Source organism: Odontomachus brunneus, unplaced genomic scaffold (assembly GCF_010583005.1).
Source record: "Odontomachus brunneus isolate Ranch 3 - 2012 unplaced genomic scaffold, Obru_v1 Obru_scaffold_158, whole genome shotgun sequence".
NCBI classification, from domain to species: Eukaryota; Metazoa; Arthropoda; class Insecta; order Hymenoptera; family Formicidae; genus Odontomachus; species Odontomachus brunneus.
Window position 1 is genome coordinate 635,600 of NW_022639608.1, and position 11,707 is coordinate 647,306.

The window sequence follows — 11,707 nt, forward strand, 5'->3', positions numbered from 1 at the left end:
TGGTTGGTCGGTCGGTTGGTCGGTCGGTCGGTCTGTCGGTCGGTCGGTCGGTCGGTCGGTCGTTCGGTCGGTCGGTCGGTCGGTCGGTCGGTCGGTCGATCGGTCGATCGGTCGATCGGTCGGTCGGTCCAGATGGTGATGGTGATGGTGATAGTGGTGGCGGTAGCGGCGGCGGCGGCGGTAGCAACGGCGACGGCGGCAGCGGCGGGTGGATGTGCCAGAGTGCGAGCTTACGACGGAATGAGAGGAAAGCTCGGCTTACGGGGGGCCGCGGCAGCGTGGCATCGCGAGAGAGTTGCGCGTTATCGACCCATCCGCGAGGCTATATTCTGCTACTCTCCTATCCGCGCGCAGCATACGCTCGACGCGTCCACGGCGCTTCACGCCACGCACAGTACGTACGTGTGGACGAACGTACGAAAACGTACGTGTAACCTATCTGCCTACCTACCGCCGAAAACTCGCACGCATGCATTCTCTCATTCTCTTTCTCTATCTATCTACCTATCCATCTATCTTTCTCTCTACCACTCCACTCCACGTCACTCCAACGCGCCTGCCCACGCTGCCCGGCTCTCGCGAGACGCGCAGCATTTCACGAAGCAGGTGCACGGCAACGGCGCGATCGCGATCTCCCGTTGATCTGTATCGATCTGTCCATACGATATCGATCGCGATCGCCAGTGACGCCTGAAGAAATCTCGCGACGGAGATCAGGAGAAAATACCTTGAGATAGATCTCGCACGTTTGTCTGAGGAAGAATTCACATCTTGGCAAGAAAGCAGAAAGGCAAAAGCCAATCAGAACTTGCGCTGATGGTCAACTGGTGGTCGACAGCTTCTGCTTTTCTACCAGCGCCAGTTCTCATTGGCTTCTGCTTTTCTGCTCTTCTGCCAAGGTGTGGATTCTCCTCGAGATAGCAGCGATGCATCGCGCCCGTGTCGAAAAATGTCAATGTCTGTGTCTACTTGTCCTCCCGGCCTTAACTACTTCGATTGCGAGCCTCGGACGAAATGGCCGAAGTGACAGCGTAGCGGTGACTTGGCGGCAACAAGTTTCCTCTTCGCGTGACAACGATACGCATGCAAAAATAATCTTATAATCATCCTTCCCGACCTGAATTTTCTCACGCACGCGCCTTAAGTATACTCGTCGAAGCTAGTGAGAGGCCGTCGGGCGCCTTGAAACTTAATTATATCAGAAACGAATTGTAAACTACTAAATTTTGTAGAGCCGTTGCGTTAGCCCAGCCGCGCTCACGCAACATTTAACAGCCGCATTTAACGCTCAAACGAAATTTCCGCGTCCGTCCGACCGTGCGCGGAAGCGTTCCGGGTTTTCCGTTCCCCGATCGCGCGCGCAACAATGAGGCCCCGGCGCTCGACTTGAATATCTAAATTGTATCGGCTGTTTCCGGCCGAATAGCGCCGATGGCTCTCCACGCGAGAACGAATAATTTCAGCATGCGCGGCATGCACGAGCCGCCGGAAAGCGCCGGAAAGTGGAGTGGCGCGCTTACCCGACCGCGGCAAACAACGCTGGCGCCCAAAATGAAATTTGTCGGGCCCGGATTACCGCACGAGCGCGCCACCGGCGCAGTTTTAATTACTTTAAATTATTCCGCCGCTATATATAAATCTTTTTTGCAGCGTGTGCGCGCTCATGCCCTCGCGCTCCCCGCCCCCCACGGTCTTTTGGTCCTTGCCGAAATCGTTCGCGCTCGATACAAACAAAGAGTGATTCGGCATTCCGCGCGGGCATTTGCGTCAAATCGCCCCAAAGAATCCAAAAAATTCAACATGATAAATGGGAGGGACGCGCGATCACGTCGAGCGCTTGACAGCATGTACACTGAGAGAAAAAAGAACGGTTGATCAAACTAAAATTATAGTTTTTTTCAACCATATTCTTTGGTTGTTCCAACACGAAAATGGTTTATCACATTATTATCGTTGAATTTAATAAAAAGAATGGTTTTTTCCTTATGGTTTGACCATAATTCGTAATAATTGTTTCTCTATGTGATTACGATTACAAATATCAAACATTTTTTTTGCGTGTGCATATGGTCGGCGCGACGCACTCTCCCGAAACTGGCCGGCGATTTCCCCGCGATGAAAGTTTCGAGCATTGTTACGTTTAAATTACAGGCGTTTGGGAATTAACAGACGCTGAATAAAATTAGACTTTAGCAAACAGAAACGCACAATCGACGCGGTAGTTGTTCAACGAATGAGCGGGATAGCGGAGTAATAGCTCGCGCGGGGCAAAACTGTGCGCGCTGTGACATGTGGAATGAACAAATTTTCGTAATGTCATCGTCTTTCAGAGCCACTGTGGCGGCAGCTGAATCGTATACTTTTTCATGATTAACGTTACAGAGAGTTTCGACTTGCTGCGACACTACGCAACGAGGTAACTACTAATTATACACGGTCTTTAGCCGTAGCGAAAGGCCGAGTCTATCGGATGCAGGCCGTGCACGCAGCCCGGCATTCACTACGCGCATTACGTTTCGCATCGCTTTACGACTTCCAAAGCTATGGTTTTACGGCTCGATGCGGTAGCATTGTAGCGCCATTGTGCCCCGATCCTGCTACGACCACAAAGAGATCTGCTCGCGGGTCGCCGATAATCTCAAAAGGTCCGATAGAAGTGCGCGGGAAATGGTGGAAAAACTGAGAATCCAGCGGGGACTTTTCCGCTCTCTTCCGATAAAGTCAAATGCATAGAAGCGAAGGAGCGAATTTATCTTCGCGGTGTTGTCGTTCGGAGAAAGAGAGAGAAAGATTTACCGGGAAAATTATATAATATGTTCTATATAACGCTATTGTGTATGTGTGCGTGAGAGTTACGTGAGAGGAAAGAGAAAGAGTTATGTACGCGTGCTATACGATGTGAAATAATAAATTATATTAACTCGTGGAAAATTTACCTTGCAGAGGGACGACATTAAGTCATGCATTAATTTCGCAGTTATTCTCACTCGTTTGGGCGAAAATTCCATGAAACTTCGTTAGCAGATAGTATCGTAAAAAAAAAAAATAAAAAAAAGAAATTGTGCCGTTGCCGCGGTTAAATATAGTCGCAATATTAATGTACTGCCACCCACGTGGTCATTAATTACTACTCCTGTTTCAGCATCGAACTTCGCGACAGAACTCCGACTAATATAACGACCGTTTCCAACACGACCACGTGTCCAGCCGTTCGTTGACAGATCGAATCGGCTTTCGCTGATAAATCATAAGAATGCTGACCGGCATTCGTCGTAATTTATGCTCGGATTTTCGGGCTGCCGCCGTCCGATTGTGCGCACGAATAACAACGGTCGAGTAGGTCCGACGGCGTGGCGTGCGTAACTTGGCGCGGGGGGTCGGCGCAGCAAGAAGGGAGGGAGGAAGAGAGAGAGAGAGAGAGAGAGGGAGGAAAAAACTTTCCGAATCCGCGGGGGATTTAAAAAGGTAACACAGGTATACACGGGAGGGGTGGAGGCGGGGACAGCGACGAAAGCCGGGGACGATATTGACACAAGCTTCAGTTTAATTTCTCCGCCGGTAAACATTGAATTCCCATCGCCGAGCGGTTCCATCCCCCTTTTTAACTCCTCCTCCTCCCCTCCGACCCGCTCGTCGCTTCATCGAGCGACTCTCGACCAAATCGAAACTGTAACAAGCGACATTCGGCGGCGACTAAAATATGCTTTTACCCATTCGAATTTATTCGCCGGCTAAACCCGCCGTCACAATATTTCGGGACGATGCACTGCCGCGACGCGCGAATAAAGCGCGGTCTCCATCGCTTAAAACGCGCGCTCGCGCACGCATTGACAAGTGCTCGTCGACAATAATACACAGCGATACACAGCATCGTTTATTAATTGCGTCTAATACGGCGGCAACGAAGCCGCCAGCAGACTTCGCCGCTGCGCGTGAGCGAGAGAGAGAGGGAGGGAATGATGGGAGGGCAGGTTCGATTGCACGTAGCGGCAATTAAGCGGGAAATGGCGATCGCGCTCCCTTATTATTTCAGTCCGTTCGCCACTATCGTGATTATAGCCTCGCCGGATCGCCGCGAAATTTGTTCCGTTCAAGCGGCACCGATCGCTAATTGTGCAGCCGTGTAAAACTTGTAAAAGCCATTCGCGTAACCGGCGCATAACGACTATTTGTTTGACGATCGCGGGCGCACGTTATACAAATTACACGTCGGATATTTCGAAATATCATGTTTATGTGTTCTCGAACATGCGCGACTGTCCCGAAGCGGGGACTGTCCCGCGGCGCACTCGAAATAATCCCGAAAACAAAAATACGCTTTTACCCGCGCGTGGCAAAATATGCTTTCAGCCCCGGCGCGGGCTTATTTAGCGTCGCTTCGGGATAAGCGCGACGCGACGCCACCGTATTTCGAAACATTCGAGAACGGCGCGCGATGATCAACTACCGACACCAACACCACCGCCATCACCGTCATCAGTGTCGCGAGAGTGTGGAAGACCGCCGCGTTCGCGAAAGTGTCACATTCGCACGTGTATTTGCCGATAACGATCGCCTATATAGGGCGCATTATTAATTAGCGCGGATAGATTCGAGTTTGCGTAACGTCGACGTATCTGGCGCATTCGCGTGCTAAATTATGTCAACGACGGCGGCGGCGGCGACAAAGTCGTAAATTTGCCGACTTATAAATCCAACGGGAAATAGGCGAGCTTCTTTCCGCGGCGTATCGCGATTTATCGGGACGATATTCCGCGTTTCGGCCGGGACGCAGAAATTGGCTATTAGCATGGAAATAGTATCTACTTATGCGCAGAAAGGAGACATTCGCCGTCCGCGTACAATAACTCACGGCGATATGATGAGTTCAGCGTTACGTTAATTACGGCCCGCGCGATACACCCGACTCGATACCGATCAAATTACCGGCGAGCATTCGTCTTGCCGCGACGGCTGCGATTTAATGGCAGCGAAATGATCGTTCCCCGACTAATTCGTCCGCCGACTGGATAATAAACTTGTGTTATCGCCTACTGTCTTTAAATATCGCGATTATAATGCGCTCTCGCGCGTTTCATTATCGCGCGCATGCGATTGCGTGCGATACGTGTTTTACGAGCTCCAACGAATATTTTCGCCAAGTGCGAGCCCGATCGATCGTGTTTGCATCACAGGGCTGTTCGCCTCTGCTGCTCGCCGAAAATGTTTCCGAGACTTCAAATTGCGCTACCTGCGTTCGCCGTTCATAAAGAAAGATGTCAAAAGTTTTGAAGCGTTCCCATTCATTCCCGCGAAATTATCCGAAGCTACTGTCGAACTGATTTTTCGTACACACATACACGGAGAAATTATTATATTCTTTTTCTCACATAAATTCTCTCTTCAATTTTACCAATCTATAGTAGTGCGCAGAAACAGACTGTCAGTAAGGTCCATTTTACCAATAAACATGATAAATTCCGGGAAGAACGTAGCAAATTTATTTTAACACACCCAAGAAGATATGATCTCATTCTTGGCGAAATCCTCTTATGTACGGCCTCAAAAGGATCCTCTTTTCTAAAACCAAAGGGGAAATATTCCAACACCTAAAAAAAGAACTTTAGTTGTAAGGAGCTATATTTTCTGTAATCGCATATTCTAGCGGAAACCCTTATCGAAAGAATGTTCCTCTTCTGGTGAGAAGTATGGACTATTAATCTACCAGATATTATTCATTTTTCTCTCTTTCTTTTCTATATCAAGAGGAATATGTTTACTTGAAGCAGAGTACTCTTTTGCTAGAAGAAATTTTTATTAAGAATAAGATTTGTAGACAAAAGAAATTTCCCCAGCTTCAAAAACATTCCTTGGAATATTTTTCTTTTGGTTTCAAAAGAATCTTCTTAAAACTGTACATATAATAAAAGGGTTTCATTGAAAGATTATATTTTTTTTGGCACATTTTTCAGTTTCTAGAATATAAATAGCACATTTGAAATGAGAGGGTGGTCAACCACTACAGAATGTGAATGTATTGCTCGGCTACAAAATTGTATAGTAATTTTTTCCGTAAAATTCTCTCCGCATATGTACGCGCACGTACGCATACAAACACATAGAAAAACCTAACAATGCTTCTTTCGTACGGAACTAATAACGCCACAATAAGCGTGCTGCGTGAATGTTTTAACGTCTGTATTTGGTAACTATTAGCGGGCGAATGGACGTCGTTCGAATATTTATAACGTATAATTAACCGAATAATCGTCAATGGGACTTGGCAATTATCAATCGCCCGGCCGTCCTGTTTACACTCGGCCGTTTGTTAATTTGTGCGTCCGTTAATATTTTGCTTGATTGTCATTCAATCGCTATACTCCCCTGCGCACTAACAAACTTTCGTTAGGAACTGCGCGCATTTCGCGCCCGTATAAGTAATGTATCAGAATAATATACAACGACGCATAGCGAATAACACACAGCGACGCGCGCGCGCGAGCGAGCTACACAGCGCGAGTTCGTGTGTAACATGACGAGGATCCAATTACCGGGTCCTTTAATTTAATACCGGGTGTCGCGGAACAATGCGTCGCGCGCGACGTGGGAAGCCACATTGTAACGATTTCCATTCATCGCCCCTTCATTTCCCAGCTATGATCAATGCGTCGGAATGTATTAATTCTGTCGGATATATACATACATATATTTTTTTTCCACGTACACATTACGCGGTCTATGCAAAAATGCGGTAATAATTTTCGGTGAGCAAATCGCTCGCGCGGTTCTGCTGAAATTGTCGCTCGTAAAACTCGCCGTAAAAAAAGGGGGCGGAAGGGTATCAGATCGGGCAAATCTACGAAGCACGTGTTACGATGGAGTGTTATAGTTCTCGTCCAATTCCGAGAAGGCATAGCGTGTCACTTCTCGTCGTTGACGTCGTTGTGGTCGTCGTAGTCGGTGTCGTCGTGGTCGTGGTCGTCGTCGTCGTCGACGACGACGTCGTCGGAGCCTTCTTCTATTTTCGATCGACTCATTGCATAACCCGACTCGCAGAAGAGGAACAGAAAGAGGGAGGGGAAAGAACGCACGAACATGTGCACGCGTGCACGTATTGCGCCGAGCGCGTTTCTAAACTCCGGCCGAATGTACACGAACAAGAAAATCAATTTTCCTTTTTTTTTATGATAAACAGCATCCTTTTACTGCAATTTCCCGCGATAGAGGAATTTAATTTCCCTATTGCGATTTTTTGCCGCTGTTCTAATAGTACACACAGAAAAATATTATTCCACTATTAACAATATTAAAGTAAACCTATTTAAAAGTTACATTCTGATTTCTTTATAATTTGGCACAAATGTAAAAGTACAAAAAATATTTAGGTCATATTTTTTTATTTGGTCCACTTTGAGTTTTACGAGAAGTTTATAGCTTTTTAATGTTCTCACTTCTATCATCAACAAGTGTAACAAAAATGCATAAGAAATAAAATTGAATACAAAATGTAGGCATTTTTGGTTTGTAAATGCTGATTGTGAATATGATTGAATATGAAGTCAAATATGTAAAATTATGTGTATAAACAATAAACTGTTTGAACAAAACATGTAAAAAGTTGAAAAAAAATTATTTGCGCAAATAATTTCTCAGTTTGGTCGAGATTCGAACTATTTTTAACTAATTTAGCACAGATTTAAAATATTTCGGTTGGAATTTTGATTAAGGAAATTTAGAATAGTTCGTGTCTCAGCTATGTCGATTTTGTTAAAATTATTTAACTGTATTTTGTATTCAATTTTATTTCTTATACATTTTTGTTGTACTTGTTGATGATAGGAGTAAGAACATTAAAAAGCTATAAACTGCCCGTGAAACTCAAAATGGGCCAAAATAAAAAAATATGACAAATATTTTTTGTACTTCTATATTTATGCGAAATTAGAAAGAAATCGGAGTGTACCTTTTGAGTAGGTTTATTTGTAAGAGAAACGATTACTCAGTTTACCTTCCTTTTCTTTTAAGTAATAGCTAGTGTCAACACGCAGAATATTATCTTATGAGAGAAAAATTTATCCTCTTCACAAGAATACTGTAAAACTTAAACCTGTAAAAAAATTTTGTTCGACTCTGTATGTAGTAGACAAGTCGAATTTTTGTCTTAATTTACTATTTTTTATTGTAATGCTAAACTCATTAGGATTCAGAATTTAATTGGAACAAATTTAATACTTGTGATGAATGCTCATGATAAATTTGCGGATACATAAACTCATAAAATTCTTGAAACAAATAACACTTACTTGAGTGCAGTATGCATTTTTCCGCGTGTAATTGGCAATTTTGCCAGCCGCCCAGCGCAATCCTATTTATTGTAATGAGCGGGTTAATTTTTCTTACGATAGACATCCTCCTGATATCCCTTTTGCGATTTTTGATATGAATTGCTATTCTGACACTAACTGACGACCTCGACAGCTGTCTGACTCAAACGCGCGGACTCTCGTTTATTGCAATAATTGAAATTAAATGTAACAACGTCTCGAGTAGCTGCAGAGAGCGTAATAATGGAGCAACGAAAAGTGTAGAATCTCGGTTTGGGATGGTAATATTCGTTAGAGCTCTGAATGAAAAGAGGAAGCGACGGAGGGGGCGACGACCGTAGGGGCCCACGTGTTCGAGACGACAGCCCTGCCGCTGCACGTGTGCGCTTGACGCGGCATATCCGCGTTCGCATTTAAGAGCGAGATCGTGTTTGAGGTCTCGAGTTGATCAAAAGATCTCCGTTCCTGTGTACGGTGGCGTGCGCGCGCGCGCGCAAAAATAGCAACAACTATTCTATTACAGGTTACATATGAGCGCAGCTGGGCCGAATGCACAACATATCTCGGAAAGAGGAACGTGGCGGGAGCGCGCGCCGGATTTTAACGGCGTCGCGGCGTGTTTGTCACTTTCGCAAAACATATTTCACTTGTCGGAAACTGTCCCGCTGTTCGACAGGTACAGTTTTAAAGACACCGCGAAATTTATTGTCCTCGGCGGAATTCCAGCGTCCGCGAGACTTCATAAATTCCTACGTTCTAAGAACAGGACAGAAAATACTCGCGACCCTGCACCACCGGCGGCGATTTCGCAACGATCGTGTTCTGAAGCGCGCTGTCCCACGAATGCGAATTAACGGCACGAGACGACACGTCCGCCGATCAAATACCGATTGACTGACTTCGAAACTGGGTCACACACACATACACGCACACACACGGTTGCATCGATCGAAAGGATACAAACACGCGCGTCGGCGAAACGTTTGAAAACTACCTGAAATTTTTATATTCAATTCCGGACGCGTGCGACGAATTTTTTACAATGTCCGCCATGAGCCAACTTTTTATCGAAGTGCGAATCGAGATAGGTGGTCAACTGCATATCGAGATGCTCGAAATACATGCCGAGAAAACTTGATAAAAGTCGAGAAGCGTGTCGCCGTGCAAGCCGCGGCCGCGTCTTTCGCGCCAACTCAAGCAATTCGTTTCATTTCGTCGTCTCTGCTTCATCTAGCCACGCATAACCGATCGGTCTGAAACGTTCCAGAACGCGCGATACGTTTGCCGTTTCGCGTACCGGTTTGTCAACCGCCTGAATATGATGATCACGACGTATATCGTATATCGCCTTTTCGTTACTTTATTACTACGCTCTCTGCGGGCATATCAAAACGTTTTTATACTTCATGCGTGTTCGCATATCGCGTGCAGCAGCTGAAGACACACCTAAGGAAAGACACGCTACTCTCGCCGATCCAATAGAAAGTTCAAGCCTCGGGAAATCGTCATCTCCACTTTTGACTTTGTTCACTCTCGCGATGTGACTCCCTTTAAAAGAGAGAAAAAAGAAAAAGAATTTCGTGGGAAAAATCGCGCGACCCGTCTCGATTTCCCTCTACTCTCTCGAGCGAACTAGCGCGCCGCGTAATTTTGCAAATCGACACGTTTTATCCGTTACTCGTGTTCGCGCAGCACGCCAATGTGGTGTATCATTAATTACGCGCTCGCGGATATATAATCGGCCGCTGACGTTAAAATTTTCAGGCATTAAAACCAATTACGATGATCGCACGGTAACCACCATCCGTCCTCCCCTCGGCCCCCTGGCTGAATAATGAATCGCCAACGACGTTTGCGCCGTGTGGATCGCGCGGCTGGAGGATCAATCGATCGGGACTCCTGATCAATTATGCCGCGCGCCTCGATCCATCCATCCATCCATCCGGTCCGTCCATCCGACGCGGCGACGGCGAGTGTACGCTTCGCTACCCCGGAACGGATGCCCGCACTTCGTCGAATTATATATGCGGGATATAATAAGCTGGCGGTCCTCGAGATATCGGCGAGTTATGGCCGCCCTAATGGTCTGTAGTGTTTGATTTACAGCGTGGGATCCGCGCTCTCTCGCGCACGCGGCACTGGATACTGCATTTCCGTGGCAGTGTGCGCGCGCGTGTGTAATAAAGCGTGCCAGCCAACCAGCCAACCAGCCAGCCAGCTAGCGAGCATCCAAGAGCAGCGCATCCTTCATAGACGATAGATCTCTCATCGCTCCTCTTTCCGATTAGCAGCATCTGGTAGCCGACCTTGTCTGAATGCCACCCCTCGTCCACATGACGAGGTCGCCCGTAAACTATCGCGGGGCGGAATTTATTTCCATTAAGTGGGGAAGGAGTTTGCAATGTATGCCGCGCACGGAGCATCGTCGAATGAAGAGTGCGAGGGCTCATCTACAATACGTGACTAAGCTTGACATGGAGTTAGAAATTATTTACTTCGCTCCCGCCTATATTCTAGCTTTCTCATACCGCAAGTATTCCTTCTAAGTAAGCGAAATACATTTTTACTTTTGACTCCAGCTTACATCAGGCTTACTGCAGACGAGCCTCAAACGGCGAGCGACGCGAGATCATTACGCACGTTGAGTTGTGTCGTCATTTCAAACATTCTGCGAGCGTATCTCTATCTCTACCGAGTCTTGCATGAGAATCATGTCTGATGAATACCGACAGTCTACGCAATTGTTCCCTTTCTATCTCATACGGTGATTTAAAAGATGCCGGGGACACTCGCGCCCTATTTATTTTCGCGCAAACGCCTAACTAATTGCCAAATATAATTGAACGTGTAACTCTACACACGTATACAGGACCAAGTGTAAAAAATGTAGCGCTTATAGCGTCCATTTATAACGCCGACGGCGTTGCCGGTCGTCGCGCCTTCTGCGAATGATATTCGGAAACATCCGCCCTCGAAAGACTCGCTAGAAGATATCCTTCTTCAGTATTTATGGAGCAATATGGCTCGCGCAACGAAGTACACGCGCGGGAGGGTGTACATCATCGCACGGACGGTACACGTTCGCGTTTCGTAATTGTGCAACGGGCAGATAAACTGGCGGGTAAGTAGCTTCCGCGAAATGAATTATGCGCGTCTTTGAGTTTACTCACAGCGTAAGGCAACTTTTTACCTCTCTGCTAATCCAAATTTATGGATTCCAATGCCCGTCTCGCGCCGCGGGGAACACGCGGGAACTTTAATCACGAATCAAAGAAAAGCGGCCGACGCGTTGATCGAACACGAGCAATTCGTTAAGAACAGAGACGTCGAGAGTGGGAAAATATAAAAACGAAAGACACACCTGGGACATAGGGGACTCAGAGGCAAAAGAATAATGGGGGGGG

At 46.6% G+C, this 11,707-nt stretch overlaps 1 protein-coding gene across 1 annotated transcript in view; it reads right to left on the reverse strand.

Moving 5' to 3' along the window:
* Positions 1 to 11,707, reverse strand: part of LOC116850871 — a 488,766-nt gene that overhangs the window by 358,022 nt on the left and 119,037 nt on the right. The window lies entirely within an intron of this gene.